Raw genomic sequence first — 21,966 nt, forward strand, 5'->3', positions numbered from 1 at the left:
AAACCAGCCTGGGCAACATGGCAAAACTTCGTCTCTACAAAAAATACAGAAAATTAGCCAGGTGTGGTGGCACGCACCTATAGTCCCAGCTACCCAGGAGGCTGAGATGAGAGGATCCCCTGAGCTCGGGAGGTTGAGGGTGCAGTGAGCCATGATCATGCCACTACACTCCAGCCTTGTGCAACAGAGTGAGACCCTGTATTAAAAAAAAGAAGAAGAAGAAGTAGGGTATACAAGCATCTGCACCTCACTGGAATATCACTCTGTGATTTTCCTTCATGTATAATATGGGGGAAAATGAATATTTCCCCATAAAATACATATTAATATAAAATTAATGTGAAATTAATATAATGTAAAATTAATGTAAATTAACATAATTTATGTAATATGATGTAAAATATAATTTATAAAAATTAGTTATAATTTTATAATATATTAATATAATGTAAAATTAATGAAAAATAATGTAAAATTGATATTTCCCCATAATATATGTGTTTTCCCCCATGTAGGCCTTTTCTCTTATTTTTTTTGTCTTTCTTTTTTTGAGACGGAATCTCGCTCTGTCGCCCAGGCTGGAGTGTGGTGGCACGATCTTGGCTCACTGCAAACTCCGCCTCCCGGGTTCATGCCATTCTCCTGCCTCAGCCTCCCGGGTAGCTGCGACTACAGGCACCTGCCACCATGCCTGGCTAATTTTTTTTGTATTTTTTTAGTAGAGACAGGGTTTCACCATGTTAGCCAGGATGGTCTCGATCTCCTGACCTCGTGATCCACTCACCTCGGCCTCCCAAAGTGCTGTGATTACAGGCGTGAGCCACCACGCCTGGCTTGACCTTTCTCTAATTATCTCCTTTTGTGAGTTGATTTTTCAGAAAACCTTCAGAGGGCAAAGGGGATCCTTTCTCTTGTCCCCCACAGTAATTTTATACAATATTTTTAAATAATTTCGGGCCAGTGGCTCATGCCTGTAATCCCAGCACTTTGGGAGACCAAGGCAGGAGGATCACCCAGGAGTTTGAGACCAGCCTGGGCAACATAGCAAGACCCTATCTGTACAAAATTTTTTAATAATAATAATAATAATAATAAGCTGGGCATGCCTGTAGTCCCAGCTACTCTAGAGGCTGAAGTGGAAGGATTGCTTAGACCCAGGAGTTTGTGGGTACGGTGAGCTATAACTACACCAGTGCACTCCAGGCTGGACTACAGAGGAAGACCCCCTTTCTGAAAATTAAAAAAGTAACAATTTTGTGTGTGTTTTGACTGCAACTCATTACACATTACTCAACCTGTATCCATGACCGAGTTTAGAAGTGTGTCTAGGCCGGGCGCGGTGGCTCAAGTCTGTAATCCCAGCACTTTGGGAGGCCAAAGCAGGTGGATCACAAGGTCAGGAGATCGAGACCATCCTGGCTAACAGGGTGAAACCCCGTCTATACTAAAAGTACAAAAAAATTAGCGGGACGTGGTGGCGGACGCCGGTAGTCCCAGCTACTCGGGAGGCTGAGGCAGGAGAATGGCGTGAACCTGGGAAGCGGAGCTTGCAGTGAGCCAAGATGGCGCCACTGCACTCCAGCCTGAGCAACAGAGCCAGACTCCGTCTCAAAATCAGTTTTTGTAAGGGTCTGTGACTCTAAAGGTGAGAACATTGATCAAAGGTGTTGACAATCAAAATGCAAAAAGGCCGGCCCCAGCACTTTGGGAGGCCGAGGCGGGCTGATCACGAGGTCAGGAGATCGAGACCACGGTGAAACCCCGTCTCTACTAAAAATACAAAAAATTAGCCGGGCGTGGTGGCAGGCGCCTGTAGTCCCAGCTACTCGGAGAGGCTGAGGCAGGAGAATGGCGTGAACCCGGGAGGCGGAGCTTGCAGTGAGCCGAGATTGTGCCACTGCACTCCAGCCTGGGCGACAGAGCGAGACTCTGTCTCAAAAAAAAAAAAAAAAGAAAAGAAAAAAGTAGCAATAGCAGAAGCTAAACTTGGGTAAGACTCAGAAAATGTTTTCCTGAGTCCCCTGTAGAGGAGGAGTAAGACAGAAGATGGTGGGGGCTGATCATGGCAAGGGCTTATAGCTCTAAAGGACCTACTCCAGGGAAGATGGTTCAATCGCATATAGATCAGGAGAACTTGTTCCCAGTAATCACAGGGCCCTTTTGTATTAGATTCTGTTAATGATTTAATACGCTACCTCTCTGGGGGTGGGGGGCGGGGGAGTGCCTAAACCCAGAGGAATGAATCCACAGTGACTGGGCCTGGAGGTCTCTTGATGACTTGACAAAATGAGGTAGAGGTGGACATGGGGGGCTTCCTGCTCTGTTACATGTCAGGCTGCTTGTTCTGTGTGTTTCTTCTAGGCCTCAAGGTTAGTTATTTTGTGGGGAGGAGGAGGAAAATGGAAGGATTTTTTGTTTTTGTTTTTTGAGACGGAGTCTTGCTGTCACTCAGGCTGGAGTGTAGTAGTGCAATCTTGGCTCACTGCAACCTTTGCCTCCTGGGCTCCAGTGATCCTCCCACTTCAGCTTCCCATATAGCTGGGACTACAGGAGCGTACCACCACACCTGGCTAATTTTTATAGTTTTTTTTTTCATTTGTTTGTTTGTTTTTGGTAGAGACAGAATTTACCATGTTGACCAGGCTGTAGAAGGTCTTTTCCATAGTAATTTACAGTCTGACACTTAGCTGCAATATAATATTCACTGTTTTTTCACGTCAAGCAGTGTGGACCAAGAAGCATTACGGCAATTTACTGACATCAAACAACTTGAATCTTTAAAAAGAATTCTTCAAAGGTGGTGGTTCAGGTTCCCATAGCAAAAGCTCTCAGTCCAGTTCAAACAAAACCAAACACTAATAAATTACTCTCAATAAAACCAACAACAGGCCTTAGAAATCCTAAATTCCTCAGGGAATTAATGTAGTAGTCCATTCAGTTTCAATTAAGTTAAACAACAAACAAACAAGCAAAATCTTTAGTTGGAGCTCCACATTGTTCTAGAGGTGTTAGCGCTGTAAGACTATGTGGTGAGTTTGCAGGGGAAAGAAAAACCCTATTATCAAATCACAAGGGAGATGTGATTGGTATAATAAAGAACTATCCTTGGCCGGGCGCAGTGGCTCACGTCTGTAATCCCAGCACTTTGGGAGGCCGAGGTGGGCGGATCATGAGGTCAGGGGTTTGAGACCACCCTGGTAAACATGGTGAAACCCCATCTCCGCTAAAAATACAAAAATTAGCCTGGCATGGTGGCGTGTGCCTGTAATCCCAGCTACTTGGGAGGCTGAGGCAGGAGAATCACTTGAACCTGGGAGGCAGAGGTTGCAGTGAGCCAAGATCGCACGACTGCACTCCAGCCTGGGTGACAGAGCAAGATTCTGCCTCAAAAACAAACAAACAAACAAACAAAAGAACTATCCTTGAGAAGGAAGGTTTTAGCATTTACCACATTACCTAGAGTTTATACATAATGACCAAAACCTAAGTTTCCTTGGGAAGGTGATACGTTTTTATTAATGCTTTATTCAATTTATGAAGTATGCACATATTCATATAAGTGTTTCTAAAGCATAGTTTCTCAGCTGGGCGTGGTGGCTCACACCTGTAATCCCAGAACTTTGGGAGGCTGATGCAAGCGGATCATCTGAGGTCAGGAGTTCGAGACCAGCCTGGCCAACATGGTGAAACCCCACCTCTACTAAAAATACAAAAATTAGCTGGGTGTGGTGGCACGCGCCTGTAGTCCCAGCTACTCAGGAGGCTGAGGCAGGAGAATCGCTTGAACCTGAGAGGCAAAGGTTGCAGTGAGCTGAGATGGCACCATTGCACTCCAGTCTGGGTGACAGAGAGAGACTCTGTCACAAAAAATAAAAAAATTTAAAAAAAAAGCATAGTTTCTCAAAATGAGGCCTGAATCACAATCATCCAGGGAGCTGCTTAAATAAGCAGAATTTGCATATTGTACAAGCTTCCTGGGTGATTCTGATGCACCCTGAAGTTTGGGAACTATAGCTTTAGAAGTTAACTGAGCTTAACCTGCTAACCCTTCCCAGCTCCATCAGAAAAGGGCTGTGAATCTCTGCCTAAACACTTGTAGTGAGAGAGCTCTTGCCAACATCAAGGCCACCCAGCCTATGAGTTTTAAAAGCCACTTCCTCAAATTCAACCAGAGCCCACCACCCAGCTCTGCCAAACACCTCAAAGAGCGAGTTTATTCCCTTGTCCACATGTCAAACACCTCTGGCATTTAGGGCTGCTGGCTATCATGCACCCCTCACACTCACTGCAAACTTCTTTTTTTTTTTTTTTCTTTTTATTTAGAGACAGGATCTCACTCTGTCACCTAGGCTGGAGTGCAGTGGCACAATCATAGCTCATTGTAGTCTCAAACTCCTGGGCTCAAGGGATCCTCCTGCCTCAGGGTCCCAAGTAGCTGGGACAACAGGGGTGCGCTCCCTTTCCAGTTGAAACAGTTCTAGTTCATTCAACCCCATTTCACATCAGCTTGACAAGAAAAAAATAAGAAAAAGAAAAACACTTGTTCAAGATTTAGTTAACAATCTACGAAGCCACAAATCCAAATTACTATGAACCAAGCACTGATGGAGTTATGGTAGGGCGGAGAGGATAAGAGAACAGGCTTTTGTATCCTGGCAGCTGGATTTAAGCTTTAGTTCACAAATGGTCTGAACTTGACCAAGGACGATGATATGGAACCTTGGGATCCTCAGTTGAAAACCAACGTTAATAACCCCATTGCAGGTTGAAGTGAAGATTAGATAAGACAGCCTAGGATGAGTGTTATGCAGAGTTGCTCCAGGGAGGACACCGCAGTGTCTATCAAACTGCCTCCATAAGTAGCACTAATTGCAGTGAAAACAAACCCTCAAAGGCTAGGTTTGGACCAAATTGCAGCCCAAATCCCAAGCAAAATGTTTTCAAGGTTTCGTTTTAGATTTAAAAGGTATACAATTTTTGGATTCTACTTCAAAATATATGTGTGATTGCTTTAGTATAAAAAGTGTTTTTTAATCTCAAATATTTGTGTAAAAATGACACTCAAAGAAAATCTCCTCCTCTTGTTTTTGTTTGTTTTTCAGACAGGGTCTCACTCCATCACCCAGGCTGGAGTGCAATGGTATGATCATAACTCACTGCAGCCTTGAACTCCTGGGCTTCAGCGAAACTCCCTCCCAACCTCCCAAGTAGCTGGGACTACAGGTGGGCATTACCATGCCCAGCTAATTTTTAAACTTGTTGTAGAGATGGGGTCTTGCTATGTTGCCCAGGCTTCCCCACCCCTTGTTTATTCTGGAACTTCAAGTACTCCCTGGCACACTGTCCACAATCCCCAGTGCCTGCCACTCATCTTGATCTCCCTTGGAGAAAAGCAGGCTTAGTCTACAAGCAGATAATAAGTGAGCTCAGGAAAACAAATGAGTGGCTGGACATAAACAAAGAAACATGCCACTGGACATGAGCCTGGTGATGACCAGGAGGCTCACCCTTTAAACACTAAGGCCTGGAGTGGTACATGGCTTGACTGTGCGGGTTACTCTCTAAATTGCTTGCAGAGAAACATTATCCCTAACCAAATGCAAGAACATCTAGGAGGGAAATTCACAGAAGTCCTTGATCCAGTAGTTGTGTGTCTGTGCCTGTTTATGTGTGGGTGGGGGCACGGGTGTACTTGTGTCTATATCCTCAATCAACAGAAATCTGACATGAGCTGGATGAGGATGGTCTTGGCCTGATAGGGCTCTGGAGAGTCAGCAGCTCTTGGGTCGCTGGGGTTATCCATTTTCTTATTCCTGTCCACTTCCTCTCCTACTTGCTCTTCCCACCTGTGTCTGATAATTCCCTGGCAACTAAAAACCTAGGGTTTGGGCGCTGGGCACGGTGGCTCACGCCTGTAATCCCAGCACTTTGGGAGGCTGAGGCAGTTAGATCACCTGAGGTCAGGAGTTCAAGACCAGCCTGACCAACACGGCAAAACCCCGTCTCTACTAAAAATACAAAAATTAGCTGGGCGTGGTGGCACACGCCTGTAGTCCCAGCTACTCGGGAGGCTGAGGCAGGAGAATCTCTTGAATCCAGAAGGCGGAGGTTGCAGTGAGCAGAGATCATACCACTGCACTCCAGCCTGGGCAACAGAGCAAGATTCCATCTCAAAAAAAAAAAAAAAATCTAGGGTTTGGTTATCAATAGAGTTACCAGTTACCTCCTGAGTAGCTGGGACTATAGGCAAGTGGTGGCATGCTCCTGTAGTCTCAGCTACTCAGGAGGTTGAGGTGGGTGAAACACCTGAGCCTGGGAGGCAGAGTGAGCTATATCCAGCCACTGCACTCCAGCCTGGGCTACAGGAGTGAGACCTCGTCTTAAAACAAAACAAAACAAAAAATTAAAGGGCAAACAGTAGGGAATGGAAGGGGGTGGTGAGGCGTCATGGACTGGTGGGCAGGAGAATGGATAACTTGGAAAGAGACACCCTATCTATCCTTCCCACTATCAGCAGGAGAGAGCAGATGCCCAGTTCCATGTAAAGCACGACTTATGCAGGACCCACTCTGCTCTATCAGCTCAGCAGACTTGCATTGCCCTGGGGCGCACTTCTGCCGGCAAATTGTTGAGAAGCATTCCTCCTTGGCCCCAAAGTCTCCAGCTGGTCAAAGTCATGACAAAATGGTGAGACTGCACCACCCGCCAACTCAAGTCATGGACTCTATAATAATCAGACTCCGATGTGCCAGGCACTGTGCCGAGGGCATTAGACACACGAGAAGGTAAGAAAGTGGTAAGGATCTAGGAGAAAGGAGTAAGTTTCTTAAATGGAGTAAATAATTAAAAAGTAAACTGTAAGAGGTGTTAGGCGGGGTTAGCTACAGGCAAGATTATCTCTGTCCTTTCTTTTTGATGCAAAGCCCAGCACATGGACTGAATAAATAACTGCCGTGGTCTCTGACCCGCGTCCTGAGCTATGTAAGCGGCCCTGGATGTCCTGGATGGTGCCAGTGGTTAAGCGCCGCGCTCGCCTCCCTCTCGCCCACCCGGAGCGAGTCCAGGGCCCGCTGGCCCCCCTCCACCCTGTGGCCGCCCGGGCTTGCCCGCAAGCCGGCGGTGAGCACCCACTCTGGGGTGCAGCGCGGAGCCGGGCATCCCCGCGAGACGCTACCGGGCCACGCTCCCCGTTACCCGAGCCCAGGACCCCCGGCCCGGAGCTCCTTTACCCCTCGTACCGAGGCCGGGCTGCGCTCCTCCTCTGCGGCTGCGGAGGTCACACCCTGCTCAGGGCCAGACAGCGGGTCTTATCCGGGACGGATCCGCCCCACTTTGGGGTGGAGACTGAGCCCGAGTTCCTGGTTGTTCCTCTGTCCACGAGACCGGAAAATCCCTCTCTAGGCGAAGCGCACCTGGGGCCCCGGGCCGGGACGGCCGCGCCAGGAGCTCTCGGAGGGGCAGGCCTCGATCCCCGGCGGGTCCGCCCTCCACAGGTGCCCGCGCCCCAGGCCCGCCCGGTCCCCCGGCCTCGCCCCCTGCCCGGATTGGACAGTGTCACCAGTATCGCCAGTCCCGCTCCTGGCCGCGCAGGGTGGGAGCAGTTGGATTCTTGGGGTCCCGTTTCCCGGGCGCTCCACACCCTCGGAGGGCCGAGCCCGGGCCACCTCGCCAGTTCCTCCTTGCGCCTGCCGCGCCCAGCTCCGCGCCGAGCCGGAATCCCGCGGCGAATCCGCGCTTCTCCCCACCGCGGGAAACCGTTTCTCTCCCAAAGGCAGGTCGTGCCGAGCCCGTGGCCGGAAAAGTAGAAAGTGAAATCTGAAGGGTACATTTCATTCCCTCTTTCACATGAAAACACACATCCCCAAAAGTTTCCAGCACTTCCCTCTTCCCTGTGCGCCCAGCAGGCCGGGAAAGCTTTGGAGTAGGAGTTAGGAGCAGCCCCGGATCTTTGTACTCCTGTGAGTGACTGAGGTTTAGACACTGTCCGTAGCTCCCAGGTTCAGCTTGGCGCGGCGCTCATCCCTTGTAATAGTTTTGTGTTTTCATATCTGCTTCCCCTGCTGTACACAGCCTTTTGAAGACACCAACTAGGGCTAGGTCGTCTTTGCACCCATGCCCAGCACCGATTCCGCCACGTAGTGAATGCTTGAAGAATAGATACGTTGAGTCTATAGGCAAATTCAATTTTTTTAAAAAACAGAGAATAGCCCGTTTGGGGAGTGTTTTCTGTCCGACACATCAAAATCTAAGTGGTTAATGGCACCCTTAAAGCTGGAGAGGTAACATTAAATTATTTCATTAAGATGTAATTTCAAAAGGTGGTTTAATATGGTTTAGAGCATGGGTTTTAGGATCAGACTGATTTGGATACTAAAACTGGTTCTGCCTCTTTTATCTGTGTATGATAACTTAAAAAATTAAGGCTGGGCACAGTGGCTCACACCTGTAATCCCAGCACTTTGGGAGGCCAGGGCAAGTGGATCACTTTAGCCCAGGAGTTCGAGACAAGCCTGGCCAACGTGGTGAAATCCCATCTCAAAAAAAAAAAAAAAAAAAATATATATATATATATATATAGCCGGGTGTGGTGGCAAGCGCCTATAGTCCCAGCTATTCAGTAGGATGAGGTGGGAGAAACAGTCAAGCTCGGGAGGCGAAGGCTGCAGTAAGCTGAGATTGCGCCACTACACGCCAGCCTGGGTGACAGAATGAGACATTGTCTCAAAAAAAAAAAAAAAAAAAAAAGGAAGAAAGAAAAGAAAAAGAAAGCAAAAGAGAAAAGAAAAGGTAAAATAATTAGCTGGGCACATAGCCACGCCTATAGTCCCAGCTACTTGCCAGGCTGAAGCAGGAGGATCACTCTAAACCCAGGAGTTCAATGTTGCTGTGAGCTATGACTGCACCACTGCACTCCAGCCTGGGCGACAGAGTGAGACCTTGTCTCGAAACAAAAACAAAAACAAAACAAAACAAAAAATTAAAGGGCAAACAGTAGGAAAAAATGAAATACAGATAATTCATTTCTTAAGCAAGATTAGAGAGACACTGCATCCCTTACAAGCAACAATTAGGCCGGGTGAGGCGGCTCAGACTGTAATCCCAACACTTTGGGAGGCCCAGGTGGTTGCTTGAGGCTAGGAGTTTGGGAGATTATCCTGGGCTACATGGCGAAATCCTGTCCCTAAAAAAGAAAAAGAAAAAGAAAGAAAAAATTAGGCTACATGAAAAAAATAAAGGTTAGGAATGAAGTAGATGCTGTTGGCACCCCACATGAATAACCTTTACTAGGTGGGTGCATCCAGCCCCAGCTCACTGCCCCCTCATTGCCCACTTCTGCCGACATCTGCGCTCAGACCAGACTGGGGAAGCCATGGCCAGAGGCTAACTTTTTTAGCGTATAAAAGGCCAGGAATAAATCTGTGGTACCATTCATATGCCAGAACTCCCATGGGAACAGACTGAGGCTAAACTTCATCAGAAACCGTATCTTTGCTCAGTTTCTCCCTGTGGCCTATCCTATTTCCCTCACTTACTCAGAGGCTTGCCTTGAGAATACCCTCATTACAGCGCTTGTACAAGAATCCCAGGGTCAGGCTCTGTTTCTAGGAAACCTGATCTAAGAGTATTTTAAAAATTAATATAATTGTTGAAATTCCACTCCGGCCTGGCGCGGTGGCTCACGCTTGTAATCCCAGCACTTTGAGAGGCCGAGGTGGGCGGATCACGAGGTCAGGTGATCGAGACCATGGTGAAACCCCGTCTCTACTAAAAGTACAAAAAAAATTAGCTGGGCGTGGTGGCGGGTGCCTGTAGTCCCAGCTACTTGGAGAGGCTGAGGCAGGAGAATGGCGTGAACCCGGGAGGCGGAGCTTGCAGTGAGCTGAGATGGTGCCACTGCACTCCAGCCTGGGTGACAGAGCGAGACTCCATCTCCAAAAAAAAAAAAAAAAGAAATTCCACTCCAAGGAGCCTTTAAATTAAAGATAGGGCTGGGTGCTGTGGCTCACGCCTGTAACACCAGCACGTTGGAAGGCCGCGGTGGGGGGGGATGGCTTGAGGTCAGGAGTTCGAGACCAGCCCGGGCAACATAATGAGACTCTCTCCCCCACCCACCATGGCTCTTTAAAAAAAAAAAAAAAAATAGCCAAGCCTAGTGATGCACACCTCTAGTCCCAGCTACTGGGGAGGCTGAGGCAGGAAAATCACTTGAGCCCAGGGATTTGAAGCTGCAGTGAGCTATGCCTCTGCACTCCAGCCTGGGTGACAGAGTGAGACTCTGTCCCCACCCCGCCCCCCCCCAAAAAAACACTTTTTTAAATTAAAAAAATTAAAAATCTCACAAGGACAAGGGAACAAGAGAGGAAAAATAATAAGAGTTTGGAACCTGGAAAGCACGTGGACAGGTGATAACTGACTTAACAGACCGGAGAAAGCTGACTTCCAAACCAGGAGTAGGGAAAACCAAGAAGCAACATGACAGTAGGATTTCTCGGGATAGGAGAGTTTGCTGCACTGGATGCGTCTGAAAGTGGGTGTGTAGGTGAGACTAAACCCAGGACGATTTCTTGTAAGTTTGTACAAGAAGCAGTCAGCATCCCCAACACTGCACAGCGGCCACTGCTGCTCTTCCACGAGGGTGGATGATTGGAACATGTTCTCTGAAGAATCATGCAGTGGCTCTCTGGAATAGGGACACCAGATGTAGTTGAGGTGTTCTGGTTATCTAAAGCTGCCTAAAAAACCACCCCAACACTTGAAGGTGACATAAAACAATGACCATTATATCTCATGATTTCGTGGGTCTGAATTTGAACTGAGCGATTCTTCTGTTCCACCTGGCATCAAGAAAGGTCACTTGGTGTTATCCAGCTGGCAGATGGGCCAGTCTGGAGAACTCACATACTGGGTACCATGATAAGAAGAGCTGGAAGGTTGGTCTCAACTGGCACTGTCAACTAGAGCATCTACACATGCTGTCTTCCCACGGGAGGCTCAGGGTCAGATTTCCTTCATGGAGGCTCAGGGTTTCCAGAAAGGTTACTCCAAGACATCCAGGCAGAAGTTACAAGCCTTCTTATTATGCAGGCTTGGAAGCTGTTGAACGTTATTTCTGTTGCATTCATGCCAGTCACAAAGCCAGCCTAGATTCAAGAGAAGGGTATTAGGCTCCATCCCTGAGTGGGGAGGGGTGGGAGGGTGCAAAGAATTTGCAGCCCTCTTTCACCAAGGCCATGAGATTAATACAAGACTAGGGCTACTGTACTGAAATTGAAGAGCCATATGAAACTTAAGATGATGTCTACTGAGCTGCTTGGTATTCTTCCCACCAGGCTCCTAGAACTCTGGCAGCCAGGTTCAAACTCACCAGGATGGAGAGTTTGGAATACTTTTCTTTGGGGAATCTAAGAGGAAAGACCTGAAGAGATGTAATCATTTATGCAATGAAACTGGAGCAACCTGTTGGTAAACTGTCCTTGTCAAGCCCCACCCACTTACACATGCACTCAGGGCTTCCAGGCAGCTTTGTAGACCTCACTCTTAGGGTTGCGAGATAAAATACAGGACACTTAGTTAGATTTGATTTTCAGTTAAACACTAAGTAATGTTTTACCAAAATATAAAATACTCATGTACTGTAAGTATGTCCAAATATTGCATGAGACATACTTATACTAAAAATTATTCATTGTTTATCTAAAATTCAAAATTAACCCGATGTCCTTTCTTTTTTTTCTTTCTTTTTGTTGCTAAATCTGGCACACTTAAGTACAAGCAGGCAGCTGAAGGTCATCACAATGTAGGGGAAGGATCTGACATTAAAAACAGGACCCAAAACATGCTAACAGGAAAAAAGAGACAAGGAAGAAAAAGAGTATAGGGGGAGAAGAAAACTGAGAAATCTGTTATTGATCTTCTCTGAGAAAGATCAAATAAAACAGAAAAGCTGGGCGCGGATGACATGAGCCTGTAGTCCCTGCTGCTTGGTAGGCTGAGGCAGGAGGACCACTTGAGCTCAGGAGTTTGAGACCAGCCTGGGCATCATGGAGAAACCCCATCTTCACTCACACACACAAAAACTACAAAAATTAGCCAGGAGTTGTAGTGTGCACCTGTAGTCCAGCTACTCAGGATGCTAAGGTGGGAGGATTGCCTGAGGCCAGGAGGTCAAGAGTTAGCCAAGATGGTGCCACTGCACTCCAGCCTGGGCAACAGAGTGAGACTCTGTCACAAAAAAACAACAAAAAAAGTTAAATGCATGGGTATTTTTGCCAATAACCCAGAAGATATAGCTGTTTTCATTAAACCAACAATATTAAATTAGTCTTACTCGTCAAAAAAAATCACATAAAAATCGTTCTATTTTTGGCAGGGTTTATAGGTTTATCATCTTTGTGCCAAACCCTAGCACCTTAAAATATCTAGCAAAGCAAATAAAAAATAATCAGTAAATTCAGACAAAAATGTATGATGACAATTCTAAAGACATTTCTATTTTTATTTTACTGATAATTTTGACTAGTTTATTTATTAAAGATTTACTTAAGTCACGTGAACTTGAAAGTATTTGAACTTATTTAATTTATGAGGACTCATTTACTTATAAGCCAATTCGGTACCATCCGAGACCATACACAGTGAGTTTTATCTCAACACCAGTAGGTTAATAACAACCCATTCAAAGCAGGCAGAAAAGGAAAGAAAGAGATGGAGAGCTTTAGAAGTCTCTACTTAACTCTATAGTTGCAGGTTAACCATTTGAGCTTTGACTTTTTCTTACTGTAATTTGCCCATTAGTTTTTAAATGTGCACAAAAATGGTCATAATATATAACCAGCTGAACTTCCAGAAATCCTGGTATGCCTTGGAGCTTTCCCATGTTTTAAAATATATAAGCCAGGGGCCCATAAAGATAACTGACAGACAAATACAGATGAACTGATTATCAAATTGGGTAAAAGTCCAACAACGATTCCCCTCTCCAAAAGGGTACCCCAGGCAAATACAGAAAAAAAGTGGCTTATTGCAAGTAAAAAGCCCAAACAGGGGAAAAGAGCTCCTGGTTGTGTACACTAGAGCAACTTACCCTTCTTCCACCTTGGGTTCATCGACTTGCATAGCTTTGCCAGTTCCTTGCTCCAACAGCTATGTGCTAGGGTGCTGGGGCAGCCAGTGCTGTCCCAGGGACTTGAGGGAGAGGGGTCCCTAGAATAAATGATCCCAGCAGCTGCTAGGAACTCACTCCAAATGGAGCCAGCTGACCACAGTGAGGCACTCCTGGCTGGGCCTCATCAAATTTGTAGCTGCATCCAAAGCTCATTCTGCTTGCTGCATGACAGTCAGTAAGTCAAGAGATAAGGTGTTGGGGCAAGAAAGATGACTTTTTTTTTCTTTTTTTTTTTGAGATGGAGTCTCTTGCTCTGTCTCCCAGGCTGGAGTGCAGTTGCGTGATCTCAGCTCACTGCAACCTCTGCCTCCTGGGTTCAAGCAATTATCTGCATCAGCCTCCTGAGTAGCTGGGATTCCAGGCGCACCCTCGCCATGCCCGGCTGATTTTTTTTTTTTTTTTCCATATTTTTAGTAGAGACGGGGTTTCACCATCTTGGCCAGGCTGGTCTTGAACTCCTGACCTTGTGATCCACCCACCTCAGACTCCCAAAGTGCTGGGATTACAGGTGTGAGCCACTGCACCCGGCTGGAAGATGACTTTTTTTTGGGGAGTGAGCAAACTGAGAAGATGGTGGCCTAGTGTCCTAAAGAATCATCTTAAGTTCATGGATTTTTTAGCTCCTTTTATGTTAGGGGAAGGGAGAAAAGAGAGGGGGTAAGGTCTAGAGGTGATTGGTGACCACAGACATCTGGGCATCATCAGGGGTCCGAGGAGGTTGCAAAACTTCTTTGTTCATGGTCAAATGCTTGTCAGGTCCACCTTATTGCTATAAATCGTCAAGACAGCATTGTGTAAATGTTGTGTGCATACTTGCTTATCTCCTCAGGGGTCTATTTCAAAACAGAGGTAATCATTAGTTCTACAGTTAAACTATAATCTAAATTCTTTCCATGATTAGCTTAGTCTACATGTAGGAATGCACGAAGGCAGTTAGCTCGTGAGGTCAGAAGCAAGATGGAGTCAGCTATGTTCGATTTCTCTCACTGTCACAATATTGGCAATGGTAGTCTCAGGAGGATGGCCAGGCCACGTCCAGTCTGGCTGCTGGCCAGTGAGGAGAAGAGACTAGAGGCCAGATAACCTTTGGCTCCTTGGGACAGTGGGTTAGCAAAGCCTTGAGAAGAAACTTGGCCAGGGTGACATTCCTTGCCAGATGGCTCCCTCTGCCATCCTTTCAAGCTGCTGGAAGGTACCCAACCCTGCAGCCTAGGACAATGAGAGGAAGATTCTAAGAGCATCAAAATAGACAGGCAGGGAGCCAAAAAGAATTAGCTCATTGATTCAGTAAGGCCAGGTTAAAAAAAAAAAAAATTAGCCCATCCTGTATTGGAACAAATGCAAAGCATGGATAGAGTTTTCAACCTTCAAGGATGAGTAAGCATAAAAAATTACATAGAACTGTAAAAAAAATTTGGGAACATAAAAAACATAACACCTAAGAGGTCAAAGAAGAAAGTATTTTTTAAGTTTTACAGTATCAAGCGAAAGCAAATTTTAAACAGCTTCTGCTATGTCTTTCATAGATTAAAACAGGTCAAAAATGGACAAATCTGAATATTATTATTCATAAGGCAGAATTAATATTTATGAACTGGACTAGAGTTCAGAGAAAACACTTTATTTTCTTTTCCTGTCTTTTCTTTTCTTTTCTTTTCTTTTTTTTTTCTAAGACAGGATTTCACTCTGTCACCCAGGCTGGAGTGCAGTGGTGCAATCACCGCTCACTGAAGCCTCAACTTCCTGTGCTTAAGTGATCCTCCTGGCTCAGCCTCCTGAGCTGGACTCCTCAGCTGGGACCACAGGCATGCCCACCAGGCCCAGCTAATTTTTTCTATTTTTTGTAGATGGGGTCTCACTATATTGCCCAGGTTGGTCTCAAACTCCTGGGTTCAAGTGATCCTCCAGCCTCAGTCTCCCAAAGTGTTGGGATTACAGGTGTGAGCCAACAGACCCAGCCAAATTGCAGATTTTTACCAACAGTTTTCTGGTGTTAGATCTAAGATGACAGCTGTCATAGCAGATTAATAGCCTAACACTAATAATTCTTCATGTTTTATTTTCCAGTAAATCTTAAGACTAATTCAGATGTTAATTTTCATTAAGTAAATAAATATTTTGGCTCAATATCCCTAAATATGAAAATTTACAAGAACAAGCGTTTTTAATAATGCTTCATTTTACTATTAAAGCCTATTTTTTTCAGTTGTCCACTAAACATTTACAAAAACTGACAACATATTTATTTGCAAAGAAAACCTCACTAAATTCCAAAATAAAAATAGGAGTTTGAATCTCAACTTTACCATTTCCTAACTGGTGACCTTAAGAAAGTCACAGATCACGGTCTCCAAGGAAAAGGTGGCACGCGCACCTTGCTCCACATCCAATCTGGGCCTCTAAATAATGTATGGCATAGCAAGGTAACTGATAAGCAACATGCCTTTGATCAGCACGACTTCTTGACTGAGGTCCGCTTTTGGCACTCTAATAATCTTTTTTTTTTTTTTCTTTTTTTGAGACGGAGTTTTGCCCTTGTTGCCCAGGCTGGAGTGCAATGGTGCGATCTCAGCTCTGCAACCTCCGCCTCCTGGGTTCAAGTGATTCTCCTACCTCAGCCTCAGCTGGGATTACAGGCATGCACTACCACGCCCAGCTAATTTTTTATTTTTAGTAGAGATGGGGCTTCTCCATGTTGGTCAGGCTGGCCTCGAACTCCCGACCTCAGGTGATCCGCCTGCCTTGGCCTCCCAAAGTGCTGGGATTACAGGTGTGAGCCACCGTGCCCGGCCGGCACTGTAATAGTCTTTACTTGATGAACTCTACTGCTGTTTGGGAAGAGGTATTGCCCAGTTTATATCACTTCTAGGTATCAGATACTAGATATTCTCAGAACTTCTCGTTTACCTGATCTACAGACACAGCGAGCGACACCCCCAACCCCACTCCCATCAAGGGTAAAATCTAATATTCCACAGAACATGTAACTAAGGGCCGGGGGCGGTGGCTCACGCCTGTAATCCCTGCACTTTGGGAGGCCGAGGCAGCCAGATCACGAGGTCAGGAGATTGAGACCATCCTGGCTAACACGGTGAAACCCCATCTTTACTAAAAATACAAAAAATTAGCCGGGCGTGGTGGCGGGCGCCTGTAGTCCCAGCTACTCAGGAGGCTGAGGCAGGAGAATGGCGTGAACCCAGGAGGCGGAGCGTGCAGTGAGCCGAGATCGTGCCTCTGCACTCCAGCCTGGGCGACAGAGCCAGACTCCATCTCAAAAAAAAAAAAAAAAGAAAAGAAAAGAAAAGAAAATGTAACTAAGAAATAGCATCAGCATCTGGTATTTCTGTTTTTCCCTGCCCCAAAAGAGCGACACCTTTTCTTTCCTTCCCCAAAACCTGTTTTGCTTGCCATGAACTGCTGCAGCTCAACAAAAAGAGAAACCTTATTTGACCACAGGGAGGTTAATCATTTGCATTATATCAATATAAAGTTCAGCACAGTTTGACAGTCAAATAATGCATTTACAGAACATTGCTTCCAAGGAAGTGTCCTACCCCACCCTTTACTCAGATGCATGACAGCTGACAAGGAAGCCTTTTTAATTCAATTATTGGCTTTTTAAAAAACATCTGCTCTTTGAGGTTGTGCCCTTCTGCTGCTGAGCTGCAGCTCATATTCAAGCGTCATCAAACCAAGCCATCATTATGAAAGTAAGCTCTGATCATAGGGGTCAACATGGTCTCATTTGTTTTCACAAATACTCTAGGTGGATGTGGATCGCCCTGAAGTGACTGCAGTTAAGTTGGCTATTTTCAAAAACAAAGCAGCTGCAAATAGTCCAGGGCGAGAGTCAGCGTCATCACTCAGCTCTTTCATACAGGTTTTTGTAGCAGAGCTTTCAGCTTGAGCTAAGTTTGTGGCCACTGCTAAGTTCGAGCAAGTCTGGGTAGGTCTGGCAGATGGATGGAAAAAGTCCACCAGAGGTCTGAGAAGCCTCATGCAAGAAGGCAAGGGAGCCAGTTGTGCTGAAGTTAATTAACAAAGACCCAGTCATTGCAGGAGACTCCAGACCCCAAGAATAAAACTAGGACCCAGCTTCCAGGAAATAAGTCTCAAACATTGACTGGGATGGAACCAGGCCCTATGTTGTTACCTTCTGCATCCTGGTAGACACAGGGACACCTACTGGTGACTACAACAAACTCATGAATTTTAATATAAATAGTGATATCGTGGCTTTTGGCTTCTCAGGGCCAGCACTCCTCAGGGCCAGCACTTCAAACCCATCGACCTAAAAGGCAGGTTTGGGGAACTGTTGATGGAGATACAATTTTGCCTTACCCAGCAGCACTTCTCTATCATCACTACTGGATGGAGAAAGCGAATATATGACATTAGTAGTGCCTCCTCCCCTTCCTATGTTGGCAGTAGGCCTTGCTAATGGGTCATTATCAAGCAATCCCTAAGCAGCAGAGATTACTGCAGCTGTTAGGTCAATTTACCAATCTTCCATAGATTCAACCAGTAAGGAGACAACACACCCAAACAGATTTAGAGTTTCTTACAGTGCAGTTGGCAGCATGAGCATCATGTTTACGTAGGTTCTCTTTTACCTCCAAGTCGTACAGGGGCCATGTGGAGGCAGGCCCAGGTGGATACTGAGCAGACAGTGGATCTATGTCACAGCTGAAGAACATTGAACCTCAGAAACCCCCATCTTAGAAGGAGACTGCTCACAAATTTGCTTATCCTTCTGGGTGTTGTTGTTAAGACTGAGTTTCATTCTTGTCACCCAGGCTGGAATGCAATGGTACAACCTCGGCTCACTGCAACCTCTGCCTCCCAGGTTCAAGCAATTCTCCTGCCTCAACCTCCCAAATAGCTGGAATTATAGGCATGCACCACCATGCCTGTCTAATTTTTGTATTTTTAGTAGAGATGGGGTTTCCTCATGTTGGCCAGGCTGGTCTTGAACTCCTGACCTCAGGTGATCCACCCGCCTTGGCCTCCCAAAATGCTGGGATTACAGGTGTGAGCCATGGTGCCCAACCCTCCTGGGTTTAAAAAACAGACTTTTTTTTTTTTTTTTTTAATAAAAGTAGAGGTGAGGTCTCACTATGTTGCCCAGGGCGGTCTCAAAATCCTGGCCTCAAGTGATCCTCCCGCCTTGGCCTCCCAAAGCGCTGAGATTACAGGTGTGAGCCATCATGCCTGGCCCCTCCCTGGAGAATATAAGCAAATCTTCAGGGAATAAAGGGCACGGTCTCTAGCTCTGTTACCCTGGAATATCTCAGGTAGAGGCATCTCCAAATCTCTTTGCAGGGAGTCACTATCTTTATCTTTCCAAGACTGTCTGTTATGCATATATTTGTGAACAAAACTGTCAATGCCTTTTGCTCAGAAGTTTTCCAGAAACACAGAAGCCATGGAGAATTATCTCCCAACAATTATAACATCTTTTTATAAACTGAACACAGTATGTTTTATTCACACCCCAGTAATAAAAACTAACTTTAATATGATGAAAATGTGACTCTAAATCACTTCGTGTGAAATATAAAAATCCATGAACAGTGTACAAAAATAATGACTATGAAGGTTATATCTTTCTGGAAGTTCTTAACTCTATCCTGGGATTTCTTGAGAATAGCATTGTTGACATTTTGGGCTGGATGTTTCTTTGTTGTGGGGCAGCTGTCCTGGCATTGGAAGATGTTAGGCAGCATTCCTGCTTATCCACTAGACACCTGTAGCACCACGCCTAAGTTGTGCCAAAAATGTCTCCAGACATTGCCAAACATGTCCTGGGGGACAAAATCACTTCCCATTAAGAACCACTGCTCTATGCTACTCTCTTCTCATGTAGTCATGTTTTAAAAATAAATTGTCAAGCATCAAATGCCTAGGAATAAATCAATGGAAGTTGTATAAGACCACTACGCTGAAAATTATAAGACATTATTGAGGGCTGTGCACGGTGGCTCACACCTGTAATCCCAGCACTTTGGGAGGCTGAGGCAGGTGGATCACTTGAGGTGAGAAGATAGAGACCAGCCTGGCCAACATGGTGAAATTCTGTCTCTACTAAAAATGCAAAAATTAGCTGTGCATGGTGGCTTGCACCTGTAGTCCCAGCTACTCGGGAAGCTGAGGCACGAGAATTGCTTGAACCCGGGCGGTGGAAGTTGCAGTGAGCCGAGATCGTGCCACTGCACTCCAGCCTGGGCGACAGAGGAGACTCCATTTCAAAAAGAAAAATATTATTGAGAAAAATAAAGAAGATCTAATGGAGGAAGGTACTTATGATTTAATATTGTAAATATGTAATGCTCCCAAATTGATCTATAAATTCAAATGAGCCAAATAATCTCATCAAGAATTTGAGGTATGTATATAGAAACTGACAAACCTATCCTAAAATTTAGACCAAAATGCAAACGACCAAAAATAGCAAAGTCTATCTTGAAGAAAAAGATCAATGGCAGAGATATAAAACTATCAAGACTCAACAATATGACACTTAAAGTCAGTGTGGTATTCATATACAGATCGAGAAATAGACAAACGGAATGGAAGACAGAGGGCAGAAAGAGTCCTCACCTATATGGTCACCTGATTTATGACAAAGGTGGCAGTGTAGTGAGGAAAAGACAGACTTTTCTATAAATGATGCTAGATCAACTGGATATCATGTGAAAAATAACGAATTTTGATACCTATTTATATAAGAATGAATTACAGATAGATTGGCAATTCACACATGAAAAGAAAAACAAATTTTTAGAAGAACACATAGGTTAATAGCTTCATGACCTTGTGGTAGGTGAAGGTTTGATTTTTTAAACTGGACATAAAAAAAACTAACCATAAAGAAAAATAAATAAATTTAATTATATTAAACTTAAGAATTTCTGCTCATTGAGACATTAAGAGAGTGAGTAAGCAAGACTTAGAGTAGGATTTTACAATATATGTATCAAAAAAGGGCTTATAGCACGATCATATAGAGAAGCAATGAAGTAAAAGCACTGTGGAGCAAAAGCATGAGAGGAACAGGATATTTACATATTGCCTCATTATATATTCATTAACTACAAAAGAAATAAAATGGTAACAGTACAGTGGAGACACAAGACAGATACCACCTTAACCAAATGATCCAAGCTAACTTTACCACTGATAAAGTATATTGACATTATGTTCTTCCTGATATCATGAACTGAGAAGGATACATTGTTTCTTGCAAAGATCCATAACCTGACTTAATTTGAGTGTTTCCTTTAGACAAATACAAATTGAGGGCATTTTGCAAACTAACTGGCCAGTACTCTTCAAAAACGTTAAGATCATGAAAGACAGACTGAATAACTGCCTTAGGTTAATGGAGACTTAAGGAGAGATGACAAGTAAATACAATGTGTAATCCTGGCTTGATTCCTGGTCCAGAAAAAGACATTAGTGAGACAATTGTTAAAATTTTAATAAGCTCTGAAGATGGGTACCAATGTTAATTTCTTGATTTTGAGATTAACTACAGTTATATAAGACACCGAGATATCAAGCCAGATGAAGGAAACATTAGATTTTTTGTAGGCTTTTTCCTGAGGTCTAGAATTATCTCAAAATGAAGAACTAAAAATAAAGAAAAAATTAAATTTTTGTAAAGTGCCTATTCAAATATTTTGCAGTAAATTGGTAAAAGACTTCAACAGCACTTTATAAAAGAGAATATCCAAATAGCCAATATAGCACATTAAAAAAAATGCTCAACTTGATTAGTCTTCAGAGCAATGCAAATCAAAGCCTGGTGAGATACTGCTGCACACACCAGAATGTCCAAAATGAAAAAGACTAGTTATACCAAATGTTATCAGATTGGAGCAACTGCTACTGTATACACTGCTGGTGGGAATGTAAATTGGTAGAACCACACTGAGAAACAGTTTGGCAGCATCAATTTAAGCTGAACAAATGTGTATCCTATGACCCAGCAATGTGTAACAGTGTTCATGAAAAGATATTTTCAAAGAATTTTATAGCAGTAATATTTGTAATAACCAATAACTGAAATAATTTACATGTCCATCAATAGTGAAACAAGGCTAGGCACAGTGGCTCATACTTGTAATCCCAGAACCTTTGGAGGCCAAAGTGGGAGGATTGCTTGAGCCCAGGAGTTCGAGGCCAGCCTAGGCAACATAGGGAGAGCCAGTGTCTAAAAATATTAGCTGTGTGTGGTGATGCACACCTGTAGTCCCAGCTACTCGGGAGGCTGAGCTGGGAGGATCACTTGAGCCCAGAAGTTCTAGGCTGCAGTGAGCCAGGATCATGCCACTGCACTCCAGCCTGGGTGACAGAGCAAGACCCTGTATATACATATCTATATGTGTGTATATATATATGTATATATATGTGTATATATATGTATATATATGTGTATATATATTTGCTTGTGTGTGTATATATATATGTATATATATATTTGCTTGTGTGTGTGTGAAATGAATAGACTGTGGCATAGTCACATAATGGAATACAATACAGCAAGAGAAACATCAAACTACAAGTACACACAACAACGTGGATGTTAATATTGTGTGATGAAAGCCAGGCACACAACAGTACTTCTTATTTTATTTTATTGATGGAAAATTCAAAAGCAGGTGCAATTCATCTATGGTTTTAAAAGTCAGGATAATGGTTACCCTTGGAGTGACTAGAAGGGTTTCTGGGGTTCTGATAATATTCTGTTTCTTTTTTTTTTTTTTTTTTTGAGACGGGGTTTCACCATGGTCTCGATC

At 44.5% G+C, this 21,966-nt stretch overlaps 1 protein-coding gene across 3 annotated transcripts in view; it reads right to left on the reverse strand.

Moving 5' to 3' along the window:
• ANXA4 (annexin A4) overlaps positions 1–7,446 on the reverse strand; it is an 85,907-nt gene extending 78,461 nt beyond the window's left edge. For 2 of the 3 annotated variants that reach the window (XM_032179000.2, XM_032179001.2), the window contains exon 1: positions 7,239–7,445. The gene's annotated coding sequence lies outside the window, so the exon portion shown is untranslated. Of the gene's footprint in view, positions 1–7,238 lie in introns of all 3 variants that reach the window. The other variant, XM_058428777.1, reaches the window with a different exon arrangement.
• Positions 7,447–21,966: the final 14,520 nt, after the last annotated feature.

Source organism: Hylobates moloch, unplaced genomic scaffold (genome assembly GCF_009828535.3).
Source record: "Hylobates moloch isolate HMO894 unplaced genomic scaffold, HMol_V3 SCAFFOLD_15, whole genome shotgun sequence".
NCBI lineage: Eukaryota > Metazoa > Chordata > Mammalia > Primates > Hylobatidae > Hylobates > Hylobates moloch.